Consider the following 25939-nt stretch of genomic DNA (forward strand, 5'->3'; position numbering starts at 1 on the left):
TTCATATATTTTGGACATAAGTAATGGCCAATTGGGCATAAATAATTGCCAAGTGGGCAGTCTCTTTTTGTAAGAATACCTTGAATGTGCAAGAAACAAAATCAACAACAGACAAATAGGATTATGCCCACCCAAGGAGTCTCTGAACTGCAAAGGAAACCATCTAGGGTGCAGATATAAGCTACAGAATGGAGAAACCACCTGTAAACAATCCATAGGAAAAAGCACCAGTGCCAGAAAATATAAGTTCCAAAAGCTTAACAATAACAAAACACCTTGAAAATGGGCAAAAAGGAAAGAGCCCAGTCATTTTTTTAGTTGAACCTAAAGACCTTTAAACCCCTCATTTAATCTCTAGACCTCATCAGCTGCCCATGGTGGCTGATGACTCAGTAGTCAGTGTTACCTGCTCCAAACAACTTTTGGAACATGCAAATCTCCTGGGAGTACAACATGGACACAGAACACCTATTTGAAACCATCTCCCAAGCCATGCTGAATGTTGTGGACCAGGATGCATGTGTGCACACACAGGTGCAGGTGATGTACATGGTCGTGGGTGTGGGTATGATCAGTTTTGTGCATGTTTTATGTAAAGGCCAGAAGCTGACACTGCTTTCATATCTTTCTCTTCATTTCATCTTTTGAGTCAGGGTTTCTCAGTGAACCCAATGCTTACCCTTTCAGCTACACTGACTAGACTGCATGGGACCTAACATCTACCTGTTATACACATGCAAGTGCACACGCATGCACACCAGCACTCCCTAGTGCTGAAGTCAGATTCTCCTGTCTCTCTCCACTCCCCCAGTACTGGAATTATAAATAAGCACTTCCAAACCTGGATTTCATGTGAGTACTAGGCCATCAAACTCAGGTCCTCATGCTTGTACCATAAGCTCCCACTGACACACCTCCTCAGCCCCTAAAGAAACTTATAGTAGCACAAGCATTCAAGACCTCTTAAAGATGAGGGTGCAGTGATCACAAAGGAAAATACCCCAGCATCTCTGAGTCAACACTACAATGAGGTAGCAACAGTCCACTGCTGGAGGGTGTGGGTGTATTAGTGATAGTTACAACAATGGCAAGCCTTAGAATCAGTTAAGTTAGCACTCTGCTGTGACGCATTCCTCACCTTAAAATGGAAGAGGCATGCCATTTCAACTAGGACTCCTACTGACAACAGCATCACCTTTTCTTTGATACAGCACGCCCAGTATTGGAACAAAACTTAGACATTCACAATAACAAGAATCTGTACTTTCTTATACCGAGTGGAATGCTCCAAATGCATCAAATGATTAAAGTGGTTTCTCATTTCTTTTGTAGTCTCTTATTGATTTTCTAATAGTTCTTTTAATTTCTTATAGAGGACTATTAAGACTTCTTACTATAATTGTTCATTTATCATTTTCTGTTTTTAATTCTGACTTGTTTTTAATGTATTGTGACAATATGTTGAGTAGATAGTTGTTTGTAAAGGTATATTCTCTTGTTTTATTGACTCACTATTATTAGAAAATATTTTTATTGTCTCTAATAACATTTTTGTCATAAAACCTAAAGTCTACTTGGCTGAAGTTAACATAGCAGATCCAGCGTTGCTATGACTGCTATTTGCATGATAACACCTTTCCATCCCTTTACTTTCAAGCAACTGTTTGTGTCTTACAGAAAGAGTGTTTGGGTTGTTGTTGTTGTTGTTGGTTTTGCCTCACCTGACAATCTTGGTCTTTCTTCATAATTTTCATATAGGTGGACTTATATCTATCATTTCCTGCAGACCAGCTCCTGGAAGAAAGAAGAGAAAGTATTGATAGTTTAGGGAGAATTGAGAAGGCAGTGAACAGCTGGTTAAGGGAAGCCAACTGTTGGTTGAACAACTAGTCAGAGGAACTAGTTGTTGAGGAGAGGTTCAGGAACAGAAGAGAAAAGAAATATTTGGCCAAGGCATAAATGCAGTGCAAACTGAAAGGTCTTCTATCCTTTACTTTTCTTCTGCTTTTCCTTTCTCCTTTGGCCAACCCCAGTACTTTATATAAAGTGAAATTCAGTTTTTTAAATTACATATTACATCATGATTTTCTCATCTTTTACAATCAATAGAGCCTTTAAAAATGAACAAAGCAAGAAAACAATCTAACAAAGAAATACAAACAGTTCTGTATAACCTATGATAAGGCATATGGCAAAAATGAATCAATATCCAAGCAGTGATCATCACGACCTGATTATTATTTCTTAAACAATACTCAGGAAAGTTTAATCATAAATTTTCCCAGGCTAAAGCCATTGTGTTTATATGATATCATAAAAACATAGCTTGAAACTTAATGCCTTTAACACATAAAACAAAAAACTTCACTTACTTCTAGTCCCAAACCAACAGATGTGCTATCCAAGCCTAGGCTAACTGCCAAGGAGTCCTCTATTGTAAAATATCTGTAAAGCATGATGTTCCAAGTCTACCTTCTGTTGCCTTCAAAGCAAATTCTAAAGAAACAAGTTTTACTTTCTTACAACTAACAATATCTAACCAGTTACTGTTATGGCAAAGTCATGACTCTATTTTCAAGTAGTTTCTGCCTGGCTTCACACAATAGTCAGACCCAAGACTCTCTTGTTGTCTCAATCCTTTGGCCAGATGCCTTCTTTCAACATTCTCTGTGGGAAAATGTTTTTCCGATGTGAATTTCATTAGGGCTAAGAAATAGAGAGAAAGACAGTTTTAGAAGAAAAAGCAGATTTCAAAGTAGTTTTTAGACATAATTATACCTGGACCATACATAATATTTAAGAGCAGTGGTGATGAGCCAGAGATCTTTGGAACTTTGTCAAGCAAAACCTCTATGACTTGTTCTCATGCCGTGACAGTCATTTATTATTCATTCTCTATGTCTAATTCCTATTTGGGTTTTCTGTTCTTTTTCACTGCCTTCTCTTTCCTTATTTATTTTCTTTCTAACTGTCTTAGTTAGAGTACTACTGCTATGATGACACACCATGACCAAATCAATTTTGTGAAGAAAAGGTCTATTTCAGCTTATACTCCATGTAACAATCCATTGATGAGGGAATTCTGCACAGGAACCTAAACAGGGCACGTACCTGGAGCTAGGAGCTGATGCAGAGGCCACTGAGGAGTGCTTCTTCCTGGTTTGTTCATCATGGCTTGCTCAGCCTACTTTTTGTATAGAACCCAGGCACACAAACCAAGCCAAGAATGGTACCACCCATAATGGGTTTTGCTGTTCCCCACCAATCATTAATTAAAGAATGCCCTACAACCAGATCATATGGAGGCAGTTTTCTAATTGACATTTCTTCCTTTCAGTTAACTTTAACTTGTGTCAAGCTGACATAAAACTATCTTGCATAATTGGCCACTTGTTAACTTGACACACAAGCACATCTTTATTAAAGCCACAGCCTTTTATTTCTTGTCCATCCCCAAGGTCACACAGTAATACTAATATTACAATATAAAACATTTTACAAACTTACAAGGCCCTATAGTCTTTACAAATTCAAGCACTTTAAAATTCAATCTCTTTAAAAATCCAAGGTCTCTTTTAAAATTCAAGGTCTTTCAACTGTGGGAACTTATAAAAGCAAAAATAAATTAAATACTTTCTTACTTCAAAAGGGAAGAACCAGGGCACAGTCACAATCCAAATAAAGAAAAAGCAAAACTCCACCAGTGTAACTCAACATCCAGTGTCTGCAATACACTCAAGAACTTCTCGGCTCCTCCAACTTGAGTGACTTCTCTGGCTCTGCCCTCTGCAGCATACACAGCTTCTCTTACAGGATCTTGCTGGTTCCACTCCATGGATGCTGCTGTTAGTGGTGGTCATCCTGCAGTACTTGAGTCTCCAAAATGCTGGTTTCTCTTGCAGCAGTTGGGCTGCACTTTCACCAACAGCATCTCCTGAACTCTCTTCAGGGACTGCACCCCTGCCACATAGTGCCAAGCCTCAGCTTCTCTCTACAATCCTTTAAACCTTCAAAACCACCTGGGAGACTGCTCCTTTGGCCACCTCTGAAGAGCAGCTTCTGTGGGCAGAATCTGAGAAAGCACTTCCCAGAAGATTTCACCTCAATGATGCTGGTCTCTTCTTAATTATCACTAATTTCTTAGCTCCAACTCACCTGCATCTATTGTCCCAATAATGCAAAGATCTTATTTTATTGTTTCTGCACTTGAGGGCATAGCTAATTACCATATATTATGTCAACTAATATTCAAGTTCAGGTTTAGAGCTGTAGAGGAAAGAAACATCACTGTGGTGGATGTAAATATGTTGTTGTTTGGATCCCAAGTATAGGATGTGATACAGATTTGTGTGAGGGTGTGTGATGTTTGTCTGCTAGAAAAGGAGCCACCTCTTGTGGGGGAATGATCTTTGCCAACTGATAAACATTCTGGTATGGACTTTGTGAGGATACATACATACATACACACACACACACACACACACACACACACACACGTGTGTGTGTGTGTGTGTGTGTGTATACATACATACATACATACATACATACATACATACATACATACATACATGAGCCCCAAACCAGAGGCTTGGCTTTTTGGCTTTTTGATCACTTCCCATTTCTTGGCAGTTTATTGCTTCACTCTGAGACACTACTAGAGAAAAAGGCTCCAGAAAAGGCTTCGCGGTTCTGAGTTCTGAGTCCCTGATACTGCTCTGGGTTCCAGCTGCTGTAGTTGCAGCCGTTTTTGTTGAACTTCTGGTTTGCTGTTTGATGTGTCTGCTGGAATCCTGACGATGAAAAGTAGAAGCTGCCCAAGAAACTGAATCTAAGACGTTCTGCTTCTCCTGTCCCCATTAACCTCTTTCCTCTCCTATCTAGGGTAGATGGGTTGGAAGGGAAGTAAAGGCATTAAAGAACTCCAAATAAAATAGGTTTGTAAAAGGCCAAAGCCTACACATCACAACTCTTATTGGTTCTTTTCTATTTGTTTGTTGGTTGGTTTTTGTTTGTTGAGACAGGGTTTCTCTGTGTTTGGTTGTCCTGGAACTCATGTCCTGCCTCTGTCTCCTGATTAAAGCATGCACCACTCCCACTGCCTGGGTTCCTGTTGGTTCTTAAATGGAGCCTTTGGCTAAATCTTGAACTGAGTTCACACAATGCTCATTATAAAGAGGAATACATGAAATCTTTATTAAGCTACTTGAACGCTGGATCTTCAAAAGAAAGTGAATTTCAAAAATAGGACTATGGTAAGATGCTCTATGCTTTTCTTTGTTTGTTTGTTTGTTTTTAAGAACAAAGAATCCATGAAAGAATGACAAGTCAAATGAATCTCTCGAGTAATGTGGTCAATTTTAATGATGTCAGTAGGAGATAAATGGGGGAATGTTGAAGCTATTAGAAGACAGAGAGACATAAACAAATTTATTTACTCAGGTTCAATACAGTCCCAATGACCAGTGTCTGCAAAGAGCCCACTAATTACTTATTTAATATCAAATGATCAGCACTGAAAACATATGTATGCAGAGATCCTTATGTGGACTGAACAGGTTGTACTTATATCTTTAAGAATACACACATGCACACACACACACACACGCACGCACGCACGCATGCACGCACGCACACACCAACAACAATAACAAGCACCACCCCACAACCAACAGCAACAACGATGACAACCATCGAAGAAAAAAAGACTGACTCTGAATGAGAGTAAGGGAGCACACTGAAGGGTTTGGAAGGAAAAAACAGAAGGGGAAAATTATGTAATTATATTATTATCTCAAAAAATATTTTTAAAAAGAAAATTTAAAAACCTATTTCCTTGCTTTAGTACAGGAAGGGTACCCATCTCAAAAGCATCCTTATGGTTTTCTGTGTGTAGGAAAAGATGAGCTGAATGGCCCTTTCTAAAGTGATAGTTGCTTACACGATCAGAGCTTGGAACGAATTGAGCGTATCCTGAGACAACCTGTCCTTAACTCCTGCAAACTGTATCAATACATGAGAGCAGCAGGGCACAGCTTCTAGCATCAACAAAGCATTTTATAGATCCCAGCGACCACCCGTTTTTAATCCACTGGGATGCTGGATAGTACTTGGGTGCACCAGGCCTTGTTACGGCCTACCATAAAGAATGATCGATTCAAGGCCAAAATCTCACATCTCCGCTCCTCGTCAGTGCTGCAGCAGCTTGAGTTTTCTCAGGTGCGAACAAAAACACCAAGAATAATGTAGGCCTTGACTGTTTGTTGAGAAGAATTTTTTTTTTCTAAAATTAAACAGAAGCTTTATTACCTAAGCATTCTCCCGCTCTGGTATTGTGAAATACACGTTTTGTCTCCTCCATATCCTGGTGAGATGATACAAGCTTCTGAAACTTAAATTTTCTAGTGTTATAGTAATGTCGTTCCAGCATTGACCGAATGACTGGCAGTTCAGCTAGCTTTGAGCTGTGGGCTGGCCACAGGGAAGACTAAGTCATTATTACAGGGTTGGGACTTCCAATCCCACCCCGATCTCTAGGAAGGGAGAATAACTGCAGGTTGAGTTGGCCATTGCTGATCACTGCTGGCCAATGACGTAATCAATCGTGCTTAAAAATATGCCTTCCACAAATACATAATTTTTGTTTATATGTGTTTTATATGGAAAGAGAGAGTGAACACGAAGTTGTGGGGGTAGTAAAATGGGGAGGATCTGGGAAGAGTTGGGTGGGGGTAAAGAATACGGGCAAAACGTATCATATGAAAAGAATTCTTGTATAAATAAAAAAATTTTTTCAGAAAAAAAGACCTTAATACTGAATTTGGGGTAGGGCTTCCAGGTCACTATACACATGGTTGTTCTAGCGCACCTAGAGATGGTCCCTTCCATGCTCCTTGTTTTGATGTGTCTCCTTTCTCATCTGCATCCTCTGATAAGTGCATAAATATGTTTCCTAATATACTTCAGTAAATTCATCAAACTGAAGACGTCTGAAGACAGGGTTAGCCTGTGGATCTGACTTGTAACTCACTGGATCTCATACAACCTGCAGGTAGAGGATACGATAAGTAAAGCAGAAGACGCCTAGTAGTTGCCTGCTGCAGAACTAATTGCTTCTTAGCTTTGTGGAAGAAAAGTCCCACACTTTCAGTCCCAAAGTGTTCTTGTGGGAGTATTGTAAGAGAAGTCAGTCTCTTGTTCCTAGAGCTTCAAGCCCACTGTGTCTCTGCTTGCCTCCAGTTCTTAGCCTGATGCTATGGAGTAGATTGCTTTGTAAAAGTCCAGGACCTGCCCATTTTTCTCTTTTTTTATACAACTAGATCCTTAATGCTGTGCTTAGCATAGTCTTGCCAATAATATGTACTCACTACCATTTAGTGGACTCTTACTGTGCTACGCACCAGGCATGTAAAAAAGACACCCGTCTATATATTTTACATGGACTGAGCCCTCTGTTCTCTTTTTGTTTGGTTGTTTTCTGAGCTAGGGTCTTTCTAGCAGTGTCTTGGGGCTACCTCAATCTCCTGCTCTTTCTCCTTTAGCCTGTGGAGTGCCGAGATAACAGGCCTGGACCATCATACCCAACCTGTGAGATGTTAGCTCTTAAAATGACTTTAATCCATGCGTTACTATTAGTTAAAATTTATGGGTGGGGAAAGTGCAATGAAGAGAGAGGAAGGAGCTTACCCAAGTGGTAGAAATAGTACCTAGCAGTGCTGGGATTCAAGCCCAAGTCATCGGATCCAAAGACCACAGCCTGATCCCAATGCCTTGCTCCCTCTTTTGAATTAAAAGGTAGAAAAGAAAAAGAAGAGGAGGGGGAGGAGGAAGAGAAGGAACAAGAAACAGGAAACAGGCTTTACTAACCCACTAAATAAACAGGTGAGCTGCACTTTGCTACTTCATTCCCCAGCCTTATAGCAGGTAAGGCTACATTTTATACAGATTTGATTTCAAATGGAATGCTTCATTTAAATATCCTCAGTGGAAAGAAGCCTTAATTTATCCTCCTAGATAATTGTAAGAAGATTAAAAGTAGATGCACTGACTTGAAATAAAGCCCCTGGGAACAATAAAATTTAAACAGAAATAAATTAACATTTAGTATCCTGCTAAATGTAACACAAGCTTGCTAGTTAACATGCTTGGTGTGCACTGTTTCTGTTACATCCCTCCACTTTCTGCATTTAAACTAACAAACCCCAGCAACTGACACCAAGAAATTATGTGCATTAGGGCTCCTATTCTCAACTGACATGCTGAACTCTCCCTTTATAATGACCTTTTAACATATAAAATACTCACTTAGTCTTCAAGACAATCCTAGAGGATGGCCACTATTATTCCCACTTTAGGACAAACTGAATCAAACAGAGTGTTAAGCACCAGCTCCAAGGTCACACAATTTGTAAATGACAAAATGCACACTGGAACTTCATTCCAAACACTAAACTTAACACCCTTTCTCATTACTCCAAGGCTAGACAGAAAAGGAGGTGGGTTTCACTATGGTATCAAATGTGGTTTTCAGTGGGACATATGAGCTGAACTTGGATAGCAGTACTTGTTCCAAACATAGAACCTTGCCGCTAAGGAGCCCAAAGACTTTATGCATCATTAAATTTGCCAAATTTCTAAATAGCTTACAACAGGAAAAGTTGACTGTGAACCACAGTCCTGTCTTCAACTCCAATGCCAGCAATCCAGCCAGATTTTATCAGCTCTTGTGTCCCCACAAGCTCCACAGTGAGGTGACTTGGCTTGTCTTAATGTCACAGAAGATGATAGACAGATATAGATAGATGATAGGTGAGAGAGAGAAACAGATAAATGATTGATAGTTAGATGATAGATGATAGATAGATAGATAGATAGATAGATAGATAGATAGATAGATAGATAAAAGAAATTGAAGGTAAGTTCCAAGTTTCCAAGGCTCTGAGAAGACTGACATTTAGCCTTCTCTCCTTAACGCTGCCCAAAGAATAAAGATGAGGGAAGGCAGCAGGTTAATAAGCAGATCCAGGTCCCAAGCAGTTCTTCTAGCAGAATTGGGCAGAGCTTATTCTCCAGTGGGCTTAGAATCTTATCTGTTACATAGGAAAGAGGTCAGGGGTCTGACTGCAAACTAAACCAAAAGTGCTTTACTTCATATATCAGATTTGGTAGAGTACGGCCAAGTCCCTTTATCTGCATTTATTATCTTTGGCTGCTTTTGTATGACAGACACACAGCTGAGCATCTCTGACAGAACCCATCTGTCCACAAAGCATTTATTATTTGGTCCTTTAAAACAGAAAAACAGTGGCAACTCCTGGGCCTAGATCAGTCTCCAATCTTCTGTCTCTGTCAACAAATACTTGTCATGACCAAATGTAAGAGAGGTTCCTTAATAATTGGGGAAGTTTAAGAAGTAACCAGTCCTTGTCCCAATTTACTCAACTTCCTGCAACCAATCTGATCTCTTGAAGTTGTTTTCTCCCTTCCCAGCAGCCAGACCTACAACATGCATATGCATACCTCTTGGCTCCCCATTTTTGTTCTTCCCCAATATAAACCTAAATCTGTTGCCAGGACAAGGAAGACAGTTTTCTGGATTAGCTATCTTCCTGATCTGCCCAAACCAAAAATAAATTCTTTGCATGCTTCACCATGCCTTCTGTCAATGGTACCACTTGTAGAGGTAGCAGGTGGTTAGACTTAATATTGCAGAATTAGGTCATCAGCCTAGGACTCTGGGAACAGGGGTATAAAAATATATTTGAATTGTTAAAAGTTGTGAAAAGAAACAAGATTTTTTCTTAGTCAAAAAAATTATTTAAAAAAATACAAGAGAGACACAAGACAAATGTGATTAGGGGGAAATGAGAAGCTACCACCAATATTACACAAGAGATGAACAGCCCTTGGAGGCAGAAATGCAGCTTAGGTGTAGCTCAGGAGAACAGAACTCAAGAGGGCAGGGTACCTGCAGCTGGCAGTGTGATTTGCACCTTTCATCAGAAGCAACCAGACCGTGTTTCCTTCTTTTACTTCTCTACACCAGCCTGAGCAGCAAAGGCATCTTTCACTTGACTGGAGCACATGAAGAGCTTTATGAGAAAGGGGTGGGTGTCACATGACCAGCAACACCCAAAATGAACCGGGAGACTACATTCTTCAGGGGAATAGCTATTGTTATATTCTACAAACAAGGCACATATTCCCCAAGTCACAGAGCGAATGTGTCTTAGAGAAATGGTATGCTCAAGAATAGTGAAGAATGAACCACCATAATTATAAGATAAGCTCCGTCAAACACTGTTTAACCTTTGAGAGGCCCCAATTATAAGTACAACCCAATGCCTGAGCGAACAGGTGCCAAAGGAAAAGGACTCAGACATATAGTGGGAATAGCAAAAAGTGGATGAAGAACACCTCAAAAAATGAAATACAAGAAAGAAACCCACCAAATTATATTAACAGGTAAGGCAGTTTACAAAAAGAAGACTATAAATGGCCAGAAATACTGAAATGTTTCTTCTATTCACCAGTAATCAGGAAAGAACAGACTCAATTATCTCGCATCCCCAACCCTCCCCACATAAACGGGACAGAACTTTAGGAGACAGATAACTATTATTAAGGAAGAGTATTAGTCTAAATCCTTGTTAGTAGATATTAAGTCAATCTATTCAATGCTAATAAGCATGCCCTTTAATCCAACAATTTACTTCTTGATGTCTGCTGGCAAGAAATAACCTCACAGATGTTCACACAGCACTGTTTGTATCTTAAAACTTAAAGCAGCTTAAACTTCTATTGCTAACAATTTAGCCAGCAAAGGTGTTTTCAAGCTAGGAATATTTTGCATCTATAGGATCCAAACTCCAACAGACTGTGAACTTTGTAGTGACTATGACTTTTCTAATCTCATTCCCTGGCCTCTAGAAGAATGCGTGCCGTACTGAAAGAATTACCAAGTCTGTATGACTGTGTCAACTCTGTACTGTGAGAGGCTAGCATATCGGGATGTTATCTTGTTTTCCAGCTTCCTGCTGAATTCAACCAATGAGGAATGAGGATCTCCCTCCAAAATCAAGGACAACAATCCAGTGTTCTTGCTTGCCAAAACAAAATATAAGTCAGAGTGGTCTTAAAGAACAACAAAAAATGTGTTTCTATAGTCTGGGAGGGTCTCAGAACAAGACGCAGTGGAGGTTGGTTTCTGGGGAGGGCTGTTCTCGAGGCTTGGAGAGGAAGGCCTCCCATGCTCTGGGTCTGTGCACTTACATGGGAGAAAGCGCTCTGATGTGTCTTCACACAAGGGCAATACTCCCATCACGAGAGCCCACAGCCTTAATGGCAACATATACCTTTAATGATCTCACAAAGGTCCCATCTCCAAATATTAACAGATTGAGAGTTACTGTGTGTCAAATAGAGGAGAAATAAAAATGTCCAGTCCTTTATAGGGAGGAAAGAAAGGAGAGAGAAGGAACTTAGCTTCTTGGGTTTGTCCTTGCAAGAATGGCTCAGACTAGTCGCTCCCGCCTTTGGCGGTCTCAGTGTTGCTATACAACCCCTCACCAGCCAAATGCCTCTGCCTCTGTTACTGTCTCCTGTCAATTATGTGTCTTCCCAATAGGACCTCTTCTCCCACCACCACCACTACCCCCCCCCCCCGCCTGCATCTTCTCTTGAGTGGTAACAATGTCTCCATTATCACTAATTTCAAGGTGATAACTCCATTCAACTCCTATGAATTTCCTTACCCCAGCCATAAAATGGAGTTGGTTGAAATTCCCTCAAATTATTCTATTTGGGTTTGGTCATTTGTTTTCTGAATGGACCATGATTGACACACAGACTGATAGACTAAAAGGACCCAAGGCATTTATTATATGAAGAACAAAGCTTTCAAAAAAAACATAGCATAAATGCCATAGCCAAATACAATTATACGAATAATTTTCTAAGTGTATATATAAACGTGGAGAGACATATAGAGGAGTGTACACTAAATGGATATAGTGATTATACCTAAAAGAGAATATTTTGGGGAGGTAGGCAGAGAACAGAGACAGGGAAGGGGTGAAACTATATTGCTGGAACTCTAAACAGGGGATGCATATTTATTTAAATTAAAATATCTTAAGAGAGATAAACGTATTTATGCTACTTGTTTTAAATATATGTGTCATTGTTGTAGTCTGCATTCTGGAGGTGCAACAGAATACCACATATTCAAAGTAGTAATTCAAAGTAGACAGAAAAACCTTTCTCATGTCTCAGGACAGTATTATCTACTTAGTTCTTCTTGGGGATTCATGAAAGGGCAAGATGACCCAGTGTTGTGTGAAGTTTCTTTTATGGGACTTCCACGAGGGAGGCGCACTCTTGGTCTAATGGCTTCTTCAAGACGCCACTTTAGGTACCCTCAGATTAACTGCTCAAACGGCATAGCCTTCCAACTGCAGCTATGCAAAAGTCATGTTCTTCTGACAGGCAAAATACACTTATATTTGCTATTTGTTTTTTTAGTTATTCTGCCCTCAGTTTCCTGAATTGAAAAGATAGGACACTTGTAATTGCTAAATTACTTAACTGTGCACTGAACAAATTAAAATTAGTGGGCTCACAGCAGTCCACTGAAGTCTGCCAACCCTGTCACTATAGGAATGAAGAAAATCAGACAGGCCAAGGAAAACTTATAGAGGTACTACAGGAACTGGATTACTTCCTGTAGCTGTGCCTACAGGAAGATAAAGACAAACACGTCAGAGCCAAAGTCTCCCTAAAACTACACAAGGGCTTAATTTCACTTTTTTCTGTTCTGATTTAAACTCCAGGCTCTCTACTGAGCATGAGGAAAGTCCTTTACTCTCCTATTCAGGCAGTGCCTGGTACACCATAGATTCTCAAATATTTGTTGCCTCTCTTTTTTATATTTATAGATTTATGCAAATAGCAGATATATTTTTAGCACTGCTTCCTTCCACTAAAATAAATTATGCTATAAATTTATAAATTGTACAGGAGATTTATGAGTCTGAATACTAAGGAGATAAGGAAATTACCTTCTAAAATATAAAAATATTTAAGGTTTCTTAATTTTTATTTTTGGTAATTTCATGCATGCATACAATGAAATATGATCATATCTACCACCTGCTCCTCCCCTCTAACACTTCCCCTATGTCCCCCAACATGGCCACCCTCCCAACTTCACGTCTTTCTTTTCTTTTTCAGTAACCCACTAAGTCTAATTAGTGCTGTCCGTCTGTACATGGGTGTGAGGCCATCAGCTGGAACATGGAAAACCACCAATGGTCACATCCTCAGAAAGAATTATTCCACCTTCCCCACCAACTATCACTGCCTAAAACTCCTCAGTAACGGGTGGGACCTGAAACTCATCTGCTTCATCTATGCTAAGATTCTGGCTGATGAATTTTGTATAGATATTGTACAGGTTATGACAGTTGCTATAAATTCATCACAGTGACAGCCATATAATATCCAGAAGTTGAAATTTCACAGAAAAAAAACATTTTAAATAATGGCATATTTAAGAAAAACCCCAACATGGAGCATTAGTAAGTTATTTGCTCATAAATGGGAGGGTCAAATTACAAAATTTTAAATTTAGTAACTCACCTCTCAAAACTAATTTAGCTGAGACTGTCAATCAAAGGCTAGGAATCCAGCCAACAGAAAATCTGATTCACCTTATGTGCAAAAGAAGTGAGAGGAATAATTTTCCTCCTTGATGAAGTAAGTGCTCACCCTCTGTTGAACTTTGAATGAGATTGGCCTCTGTAGTCCCATATATTTGAATGCTTAGTCATCATGGAGTATCACTATTTGAGAAGGGTTAGTAGATGTAGCTTTGTTTGAATAGATGTTACTTTGTTGGAGGAAGTGAGCCACTAGGGGTGGGCTTTGAGCTTTCAAAAGTCCAAGCTAGGTAGTCTCTGTCTCGTCTCTTTCTCTGTCTCTGTATCTCTCTGTCTCCCTGTGTGTGTCTCTCTGTCTCTGTCTCTGTCTCTGTCTCTGTCTCCCTCTCTGTGTCTCTGTGTGTGTCTCTGTCTCTCTGTCTCTCTCTCTCTCTCTCTCTCTCTCTCTGTCTCTCTCTCTCTCTCTCTCTCTCTCTCTCTCTCTCTCCCCCCCCCCCTCTCTCTCCCTACTACCTATGGATCCAGATGTAAAACTCTTAGCTACTTCTTCAGCACCATGTCTGCTTCCATGCCGCTATGCTCCCTGCCATGATGAAAATCAATCTCAGAAACTGTAAACAAGCTCAATTAAATGTGTCTTTTATAAAAGTTGTCTTAATCCTGATGTCTCTTCAGAGCAATAGAAACTCTTGGATGCCTTCCCTCAGTACAGCTACTTGTAAATCTTCTAGTCTTCCACCATGTAGGATGGTGGAGCCCTCCTGGTTCTCTGAACTACTTAGAATAGTGTAATTTTTCCTTTTCAGTAACACTTCTTAATAGCATAGATTTTTAATACAAATTAGTAATATACTTTTATAAATAAGTTCGGTTGTAAAATGACATATAAAGTTAACTTCTTGAGTTAGAAGATATTCTTACTACCACAACTGCAGATCTTTAGAAGTAATCCTATTCAGGTGTCTTTGTGACACTTTATTTACTCTATTTAGAAATACTGATCCCTTAACATTTGTAGAGAGAATATCTGGTGTATTGTCTGGATGCAATACCTATCAATTAAAAAAAAAAACTATGACCTATAGGAAGACGTAGACTAGAAGGTGGGTCATCCGGCAGGCAGAAAGGATTCTGGAATAGAGGCAAGTGTGGGAGATTGGCATGAAAAGATTGAGTAAGACAGACACACGGTACCTGAGCAGAGGTAACCAGCCATGTGAAGAATGTAGATTAGTATAAATGGGTTATTTTAGGTTATGAGCTCATCAGAGAAGAGCCTGGCTAGATTTGTAACTTATGTTTTGTAGTAGGGCACATGTTTTTCCTCCCATTTCCAAGATTCCAGAATAATAACTCATGAGACTCAAAACATAAAGTTACAATAAGCTATATGATGTCAGATATCCTTTAAGAATATAATACATAGTGAATATATGGTGAATCATAACAAGAAAATAGGAATGCAACCAAAAGGTGATCATAATGGGTGTAAGATGGGCCATGTATATTCTATAATGCAATTTACTCCTGTTCTACCAGCCAACTCCAAGCCTAAGATCTTCAGCAGAAGAAAAAGAAAAAAAAATCTGATCATATGAGGCTCTACTCAAAAGAACATGCTGCCTGTTATAGCAAAAAATCAATAGATCTTTGGGGCAAGAAAGGTCACAGGAGTCCACTCGCTATACAATTCATCTTTAATTCACAAAAGAATTCACAACTTTCATGTCTTTCAACTGCATCATGCAGAAAGTGAAAATATTTCCCTTCTGAAGATGATGTTTTCCCATTTCATTGTATTACCATCCTGTTGCTTTTATTTGAGCAGGTCATTTGTCACTGATTACAGGCCTCATGGTTTAAACTATTTGTTACAATTCTGAGGGCTTGCCAGTCTAGACTGTGGCTGGACATAGTTATCATTTTTTAATGGGCCCATCTTACTTCTCGTCAATGAAAGAACCATTTTGGTCTTTATGTTTTCAGAAACCATTCTCTCCAGTGTCCTTATCACTGAAGTTTCTTAATCCTTTTCTGTTCTCACAGAGACTTTTAAGTCTCACTTTTCCCCCAAAATTCAGTACCCCGCATCTAACTAGCCTCTTGTCCAATGTCCTTTGTTCTTTCTCAAAATACTAGCATCTTAGCACTCTAACTGTTGACAATACAAGTGTATTTCATTACTCTGGACCTAATACAAAGGGGGAACTGCTAACTCAAGAAAGACTTGAATAAAATTATATTATTTAGATTCTCAAAGGGGGCAAAGTAAAAATCAAATGTTCCAATGAGTGAGAGGATAACAAGAAGGGTAAAAGAAAATAGACTATGGATAAGTTGCAAAAGAAAATAAAAGACAGATAGACAGTGGAAACTGTAGTAAAATCTTCCTGTAAACAGTTATAACTTTGCAATAAGATGCTGGGAGGAGAGCAGGAAGCAGAGAAGGGCTTGGAGAATCAAGGCCACCTTTGACTCTCACCTCCACTGCCCTTTCTATCTTATCACCCTCACTTAGGCACTGTGTTGCTCTGCCTTTCCATCTCCTCATCTATAAAATATGCATAAGGTTCTCAGGAGTCAGTTCCCATTCACTCTCTTGTGAGAATTATAAGTGTGGTGAATGCTTTGAACTCACTGAAGAGGGTGTCATTTCAGAAGAGCACCACAGTAGCTGCCTGTAAGCATGCAACCTATACGCAGATGCTTTTAAAGCGAGTATCTGCGCTGAGCCAATATCTACTACATTCTTTATTGAAAAGACTCCCTTTCCTTTCCGTTACTTTTCTATAATTGAATTGAATAATAGTACCTAAATATGTTACATTATTGTATTATAGAAACTAAATTAATCTTTAAAGTGGTCAAAATGGCACTGGGAAGACAAGATAGAAGCCATAGTTAGAATTTACTTTTCAGATTTTATCAAATAATGAATCTATTAAATGAATATCTCTTGGTGCTTACTAACTTCTGAACACTAAAGTCTATGAAGATGAAGCATTGACTGTGCCACCAACAGTGAAATAGACACATTTTATGTTTTTCAGAAACATAAACTGGTCAATGGGGAAGATCACTATAAATTTCCATCTTAACTCCTAATCTCCAGTAAATGGGCAGCCCTTGACTGACAACCTCCCGCAACATCTGCTTCAGCATCCCTGGTGGTACACACTCACATATCCAGAAGATCCTCCAGTGCTGAAAAGCACCAGGCCATAATCCACCACAGGACCCAGATTCCAACTTCATTAATTTAATTCCTAAAAATGACTTTTATTTTAATGTTTGATTATGTGTGCATGCAGCACCAACAGTATCCAGAATTGGGGTGTCAGAGCCCCTGGAGTTGGATTTACAGCCTGTAGCGAATCGCCATGGAAGTGGTGGGAATAGAACCAGGGTCCTCTGCAAGAGCAGCCAGTGCTCCAACCACTAAGCTGCCTCTCCAGCTCCCATTTATTTAATTCTAAGAACCAGTTTCAGACAATCACAAAACTACCCAATGCCTTCACAGAATTGATTAAATGAATCTAAATTTTAATTAAATACCACAGAGAGAATGTTGAAAGGCACATAATACAGAAAAACACTCACTTTTTTTCACTCGCCCCAAGTGCCCATAACTCACTGGGATCCATAGTCAATGACTTAAGGTGTTTCTTCTGGCCTTTGATGCCTTATTTCTGAATAACATTTTATTTGGCCATTTACCAGCAATATTTTCAGATATTACATATTGACTCCCAACATGGTGATAATTTAATCTCTTGTTTCTATTGTCCTTCCATAAACCAATAAATATGTTAACAAGATAATTTATAACTAAATATAAAGTGAATCTTTGTATTAGTATCATTACATAAAAAATATTTTACTGCAGAATTAAGTATTACTTCATTTCTTTCCAAAAAGTTTTACTTGTTTAAACTTACCATTGTATTGTCATTATTGTGATACATAATGTCAACCAGTGCAACAAATATATGTACATATATGTCTGGGTTTGCCTTCTGTTGTGATAAAGGATTCTGACCAAAAAACAAAAAAAGTTGAGGAGGGGAGGATCTGTTGGCTTGCACTCCCACGTGCCAGTACATCACTGATGGAAGTCGGTCTGCCTCAAGCAGAGGCAGAAGCAGAAACTCAAGCACTTGGCATAGCTACCTATTTTACTCCACACTACGTGTCAGAGTCCATTCTCTCCCTAACAGGGAGATGACCTTATCATAGAGACTTGCCTTCTCTGAGCTTCCAACACTTCCTAAAGAGAGCCCACCTTTAAATTAAGATTTGTGGGCCTAGAATGGTGGCTCTTCAGTAAAATGTTGGCCATGCATTCTTAAGAGCCTGGTTTCAACCTCAGCTCCCACGAGAGAAGACAGGTGTGTAATCCCAGCGCACTGGAGGCTAGCAAAGGAAGATAGTAAATCTCAGATCACCCTGGACTACATAGTAGCATCTCATCTCAAAAAGGGGGTGGGGGGGCAGCCAGGTGCAGTGACACAAGCCTGTAATCTTAGCACTCAGGGTGGCATATCTCTGTGAGTTCAAGGCCAGAAGGTCTACAAAGCTTGTCCATGAGATCCAAGGCTACACAGAGAAATCCTGTCCTGTCTCAAAAAAACAAAAAACAAAAAACAAAACAAAAAAAGGGAAAAACAATTAAGTTTAATTATAGATACTTCACAAGTCAGTGTATCTCTTTGTACCTGTAACACATCCCAGTGTGCCACACAGCCACCCATAAAGGCATAGTGTGCCACACAGCCACCCATAAGGGCATAACCACTAACTTCACTGCTGCTGGATGTCAAGGAGTGTCACAATTTTCTCTTCTGTCAGTGACAGTGACTTATGCCAGTCCCCTGGGAAGGGATCCAATTTTAGAAACTCTTGAAGTCCGTTCCCCAGGATCCCTCCTCTGGCTGAACTATCTCAGGCCATGTTCTCCGGCATCCATGAAAGTCCCCATTTCTAAGTGTTTCTCACACGAGTGCTGCTGTCTCCCACTGGTATTCATTGAGTTCTATATGTCTTCTCAAAATAAAGATATTGAAATGGGAGGTTTGCCCACCAGAAATCCAAAAACGCTAGGTTCAACCACAAAAAGAAATGTATCATTTTCATGCCATGGACATACAATGAATCCAGATGGCTGTGCTAAAAACTGAAGGAAAAACCCTTTTAGCTATCAGAAACCAACAAGGCGTCAAGTCTTGGAAAACAGAATTGGTAATCAGAAGAGATGGGGCGTCCATTCCAGCCCTCCTACCAATTGCAAGTGATTAAAATAAATACACAAAATAGGTAGGGATTCAGAATAAAGCAGACCCACTATTAATTTTACATAAGGCAAAGTCAAAAACGTGTCACGATTAATCATATACAAAAATAAATGTCTTCTGTAAATTTTAAAGGAAAAATGTGAAAAAGAAGTATTGTAAAGACATTTTTAGTTCAAATTTCTGTTTGAATTTCTCCCTTCTGGTTTCCAATCTGTCAGGCAACGAAGTACCTAATTGACTGAAATTTCAGAAGGGCGGGGGTGGGTAGAAAAAGAAAGAAAACAGAAACAACCTAAAGGCCAATAATAAAGTTTAAATACTTTTTTTCTTTTTTCTTTTTCTTTTCTTTTTCAAAAAAAAATAGGTTTTCATCTAAAGATCCTGGCTCTGAAAAATATATTTTTTATTGAGCATTTAGAATAGGGAAGACAGACTCGCTGTTCATGAGTTTTCTTGCTTTCTGTTTATCAAAATGACATTCTACTACAGTTTCACTTCCTGCATAATAGGTTTGCTATTCCCATTTTTAAATGCTTAGATATCTTTTTCTTTGAGGGCAAAACAGGAGTCTCAGGTAGGGGTGCATTCTGGGTTGTTCCATATGGAAACTGTACAAATAAGGTTAAAAATTCAGCATATGTATTTCTGGGGGAAAAATGACCTTAAGCAAGCATTAATATTCTACATTTTGGTTCTACATATCAAAACATTTCTAGTAATAATATGAAGAAAAGGATAAAATGTTCACAAGTCCATCATACTCTCGGGGTGCATTATTATCAACAATTTGTCTCGTGGTATAAAAGGAACAATGTGGCAGCTGAAGTAAAGTGAATAAAAATGTTTGGGAAAATTTTTTTTTTAAAAACAATGTTTGGGAGAGCAAGTCTGGAACCTCAGAGGGACAGCAGTCAGCAGAGTCCTTCAGGCGGACAGTTGCTTTTCAGAGGGAACTGCACCCAAACATACTTGAAGTAGTCTGTTATGTCTGTGAGGGCGACATAAGAGTGCTCTTCTCTAGCATGCATGAGGCCCTGGGTTTGAGCCACAGTGGTACAAAGAAGAGGGAAGAAGAGGAGAGAATAGGTGGAGAAAGAGAAAAACAGGGGTATCTGTAGCCTCTACATCAAGTGTAGTGTGGAAACTATAAAATATCTTACGTATCAACGCGTAGGAGTAGCATTCATTCAAAGTTAAAAGGGAAAAGCGTTCTTGAAACTGAAATATAGAGCACAAGACTTGGAGATGAAGGGAGCTGAAAGTTATTTTGGTAGGTGAAGAGATTCAAAATTGGGATCAAGAAAATTTGGGTAGAGTAACAACTTCAAAGCCATGCTGCTTTAACATAGATGGTTTTTGTTTTAGTTCTTTTTATTCTTCTTCTTCTTTCTTCTTTTTGCATTGTATGTGCCTATGTAGATGTGTGTGTGTGTGTGTGTGTGTGTGTGTGTGTGTGTGTGTTTGTATTGAAGAGGAGATCATGTGCCACTGCTTGTGTAGTGTGAGGGTCAGAGGACCATGCACCAGAACTGGCTCTCTCCTCCTTCCCCTATGTGAGTGCCAAGACTCAAACTCAAATCATCAAGGTCAGTGGCAAGCACAGTTGCTCACTGAGCCATCTAGCAGGTCCCATAAGTTTATCGTAGTTGCTCATAGTAAATTTGTTTGGATTACAGATGACAGTGTAAAATAAAAGTTTTTGTAGATGCATAGTAATTGTCAACGTTGTGGGGTATTCACCAGAGAAGACTGCTCAGACATGGGTTTAAGACAATAGAAACTCTTTGTTAGCCAGCTGTCAATTATGCTGGGTGTTCAGGATCCCAGTGTTGCACTGAGCCTCTCTCAGAGTAAGCTTTTAAACGCACACACACACACACACACACACACACACACACACACACACACACACACAACATGTCAACATGGTCTGGGTTGACATACTTCAGTTAACAGGAAGAGTTAGCCAGAAGCAGAACTACAGAAGCTAGAAAGCAAAGTTAGTACATTTAGAGACATTCTCAGAACTGTGAACATGCTTTAATGGATTAGGTCTTTGTTTTAGTTTTGGCAGGTGGGGCTATGTGCTGAGTCTTATAGCCTGTTTGGTACTTCCACTGAGAATCTCCTCACTTGGTCTTTTGTTTTTGTTTTTGACCACCATTTATCCATTTAACTGATAGATTGGAACAAGTTGAGCCTAGTCTGATGGAGCAGACCAAGCCCACTTTGCTTTTGCCTTAAAGAACTCTAATTATCTAATCACAGTTGTTTATTGTCTTTCCTTACCAGGAAGACCGTGGAACATGGCCAGACCCGCTCGTGTTTCATTTCAGTCATGCTTTGACTTTGCCATTCACTGCCACATCTTCTCTTCTGCATTCCCCTTGGTGCTCAGCTTACCCAAAGGTCACCTGCATAGAAATATTGAAGAAGAAATAAAACATTTTGTAATGTTCGATAATTTGTCCAACATCAGAACCGTGGATACTTACTTTTTCTCATTAGGAATGTATGAATAGCCCAAGAAGTATCTTTAACATTGGTGGGCCAAGAGCCAAAGGCATCTGCAAACCTCCAGCATCAGTGTTTTTCATAGTCAGCTTGCCTACAAGCTTTGCAACCCCTGTAGTTGTGATCCTAAAGCCCTGGCATTGCAGGAGACAGTGTAAAGAGAAACACCTGTGTCTGGGTGTTTTGTTTTGTTTTGTTTTGTTTTGTTTTGTTTTGGCTATGGTCCTGTCACCTTTTGTTCTTTGCTTAACAATCACAGAGAAGTCTTGAGCTAGAAGCTACCCTCCAAAAATTGATGCAAAAGGATTGCAGTCTCTCTCTATAGAAGAAATGAAGTCAAACTCTAGCAGGTCTGGAATTCTTATTTGAATTTCAGAACTCTGGGTTCTGTCAGCCCATATATCTCAGCTCTACATCTTCAATAGGCTAACTAAAGAGACAAAGTAATAGTAAAGTGAATACAAACATATTCAATTGGCCATATTGGGCAGAGGAACAAAGAGGTCCATCTTTAAAGTCTTCACATGAGAGGAAAGTTAATTAGAGGACAAGTGGCCCCACCAGCCATACTATTGTCTTGATCATAATCACTCCTGTAAGGTGTTTTATCAAGCTGTCAAAATTGCGTAAAATCTCTCTCTAGCATACTGAAGACAAAACCACTCCTTTGGCTGCCATTAGGGTCCCAGCCTATTCCTTCTTTCACTGTGAGATTCTTGGGAAAGTCCACTTTCTTGAGACCCAATGTCTGAATTGTCTGACAGCAAAGAACGAGCCTATTCCAGAGAATTTGCCAGTGGTGAAGAGAGGTTTCTCAGACATGGGGAAAGGATGCCCAGAGACTTGAGAACGAGTCACTGTTTCCTTCTGGTTCAGCATAGTTATTGAAAGAAATCTGTTCCGATTCTCTACCCTTGCTTGAGGGGATTGTCACCAAGGCTGGAGTTGGTGGGACCTGGGAGAATGGAGCCTATGAAAGAGGCCAGCTAAAGTCTCCTGCAATAACCGCTTTCATTTAAAGCAGCAGATGATTTACTCTTTGAGGGTTAAGAAAGGTAACATGAATAAAGTTCTCATTGGTCCAGGCTGCAAACATTCTGAATAACAGGCAAATGGCAATGGGTAATCTGAAGCAAACCGGCTCCTATCTGCTACACCTGAGAGGGGCAGGGAACCACATCCCAAACACACACCTATATTTGGAAAGAGCTGGGGTCACAAGACTCTTGTTTTCTTGAAGTGTTCTTACAAGCACTCAGAAGCCTCCTCACATGACTCCATTCCTGGACTTTGTTCTGACATGAACCAATCCAGATTCTAGACCACTTCTGCTTCGGATGCGGCTTCGCCCTCCTGGATAACTGTCTCCTTTGGAGACTGGTGCATTCTGGGGGTTCTGCTGTTCTAAGATCCCTCTAAGGAGACTAAAAAGAAAGAGTTAAAAATGATGACTTATCTGCTTTCTCAGCCAAACTAAAGGAGACGGACACAAAATGGAGGCAGCCGTGTCAGGCTTTCATACTCATTTTAGGAAACTTGTGGGTTCAAGTGAGGAGGCAATTGTTATCTGGACTAGGGCCCATTTTACTTTAGCCTTCACCACATTGGGAAAGATGTTTGTTTTGTTTTGGTTTTGGTTTGGTTTGGTTAGTTGGTTTTTTTGTTTTGTTTTGTTTTTTTATTGTCTTGGTTTTGGTTTTTCTTTTTCTTTCTTTTTTTTTTTTGTTTGTTTTGTTTTCATTTTTTGTTTTGTTTTGTTTTTCAAGACAGGGTCTCTCTGTGTAGCATTAGCTGTCCTGGACTCGCTTTGTAGACCAGACTGGCCTCGAACTCACAACAATCTGCCTGCCTTTGCCTCCCAAGTGCTGGGATTAAAGGCGTGCACCACCACACCCAGCATGGTTTTGGTTTTTCAAGACAAGGTTTCTGCTAGCATTCTCCCCCAGTCTGCCTAGCAACCTATGATATCATTACCTGCCTGCCACTAGGTGTGCCCCTACCCAGGAGTACATAAAAGGACAAACCCACCTACCTCTCTCTCTCTTACTCTCTCACCTTTCTCCTTTGGTGTTCTCTTACCTGTCTCTATCTCTCTTCCTCTGTCTCTGTGTCTCTCTGTGTCTATCTCTATCTATCTATCTATCTATCTATCTATCTATCTATCTATCTGGGGCACGTCCCCTTCCTTCTCCCCCCATGCTCATATAACAAACTCCTACATACCATCTCTGTTGTGTGGCACATATTTCATATCTCATATTGCATATGGTGGCTCCATACTGGGAAGGCTCTTTTAGAATCGCCAATCTCTGAAATCCTTCCTGTCAAATTCACTGTACCTGCCACACTTCCCTCAACAATTTGCCTTCTGTTCCACTGATCACTAATTACAGCTCCATCTAACATCAGCTAATTGATTGGTAGGTTTTCCCTTCCTGGTCAGCATAAACGGCAATGTCTGACTGTTCCCACCGACCTTCCCTGGGTGGGACTTCTTCTCCCACCAAAAAGGTTTTCTTTTCCTCTTTCTTGCACATCAAAAACCCTGGAACCAGGTGAAGTCTTGCCGCCTACGTGTCTGCACTGGCTACTGGCAAACAGTGTGATGACACATTTAACCAGCTTTGTGCCTACTAGTTTCTAGTCCTTGAAGCCCACTGGGACACATTTCTCTTTCCCCACCTCAGACCTCCAAGCTTTTTGGAGACACATAGCTTCTAAGTTGTCTCATCACACTGCCAAAAGGATCAGGGAACATAAAAATTTTTATTTTCCTATGACTTTTGCTCACTTCAAAACTTGATTTTTAGACCATCATAGCTACCACCTGAGCTTAAGGGCAGTGATGGATGCTTCAGAATATGTTAACCTTGCTGTCAGACCTCAGTTTTAACAACTGATAAGGTAAAATTAATTCTAAATTCTACTTAGAGATTCTACCATGTGGCTCTGACTCCAGCTTTCTTCCACTTCCCAAAGCTGCCTACCCCAAACATGCATTATCTTGGTGGGTGCTGATGATCATGGCCACCTTAACAGCTCTGGATATGGCTCTGGGGGCAATAGCTACAGGCAGTGGTGACCCTAGCAGCAGCATCTGCTAGGAACCAGGGTAACCCAGCTGTACTTTTAAAATCTGCCCACACTGCAGTCTGTGCACAATAAATGGTGAGTCACTGTGTTGGTTTGGGGGTGGGGATGGAGCTATTGCCTTGTCACCATCTTTGTTGAGGGTAATCATATGACTAGCAGCCATATTTGTTTTGGAAAAATTGTAAACACTCTTGCCATCTTTACTAAGGGCTCTGTTTAAATCCTTACTAAACTCCAAGTACACCTGTGTTTTCAGTCTTTTGTGCTTGGTCTACAATGATACAATTAGTTGCAGGCTTAAGGTTACCTAATTCCCACTTTTACATTTTCAAGGTTATATTTTTACCCTGATTCAAAATGTTTTCATTTCTAACGTATGTCTTTACTAATTCCTACACAAATAAATAAAGGCTGTTCCTTCTGTCAGTAGATACCCTGGATTTAACTACAGGTTTCTTGGCTAACAGGTTTGATAATGTTATATTAACATTCATTTATTTACAATGTTAAAACTTAAGTGTTATGCATTACCTTCATTCTCTAAGCCTAAAAATCACTGTCTTAAAACATGTTTAGCCTTATTTTGTAAATATGATGTTATTAATCATATAAAAAACTGTTCTCTCTTTTTATGGGTTGTGTTTATGAACTTTAAGACGCCAACTTAACAGATAAAATCTAAGTTTTTAGTCTTTAATGACTAAGATAAACTATAAACAAAGTTCGTCAATCTAAATACTCTTAAGATAGACTTCGGTCTTGCTGCCATCTTAACTAAAAGTCTGAGGATGGTCCCAAACCCCCAAATAAGAATGGGTAAAATAGGTTTTTAAAACCTTTAAAGCCCAAGAGAAGCCTTTCCAACAGGTCCACCTACAGCAGAAAACTATGCTCTATGCCTTAGCCACTGCCTTGCAGCAAGAAAAAAGAGGTCTGTGATGCCCCCTCTCGCCGGGGTCCAGCCTAAGTCAGCTCCACCAGGGGCCTGTTTTAGATGCAGCCAGAAAGGGAACACTAGTCTCACAGCTGCTACAGCCAGAAACAGACACCGATCCCATAGCTGCCTAAAAGCCATATCCTGCTTGCTGGCCGACTGGCCCTCTGGAAGCCAAAATGCTCCCAATACAGGCTTGGCCTCTGTGCCCAGCCACTGGAGGATCAACCAGGACAAGAGCTATACACAGTTCCAACCTTCAAACTTCTTGACCCAGGAGTGTACAGATGGCTCCCAGATTCCGCAACCTTGCCAAACCTATGATAATGGTACACGTTAATTTTAACCTCATCCTCGGGCTAACAGTCACACTGCCAACTTCTATAATGGGAGGCTTCAGACACCTTCACAGTCCTCTTCATAAACAGGAGACCAGACTTTAACTATCAGGT

At 39.9% G+C, this 25939-nt stretch overlaps 1 long non-coding RNA gene across 1 annotated transcript; it reads right to left on the minus strand.

Annotated features, from left to right (window-relative positions):
- Window positions 1-1731: 1731 nt before the first annotated feature.
- LOC311595804 lies at window positions 1732-22848 on the minus strand. The gene is made up of 3 exons (XR_014778575.1): window positions 22654-22848; window positions 21236-21360; window positions 1732-1794 (listed from the first exon to the last, which is right to left on the minus strand). It is a non-coding gene; the product is annotated as an uncharacterized lncRNA (long non-coding RNA).
- Window positions 22849-25939: the final 3091 nt, after the last annotated feature.

The sequence above is a fragment of the Acomys minous genome, assembly GCF_964271855.1.
Source record: "Acomys minous genome assembly, chromosome: 4".
Taxonomy (NCBI): Eukaryota; Metazoa; Chordata; class Mammalia; order Rodentia; family Muridae; genus Acomys; species Acomys minous.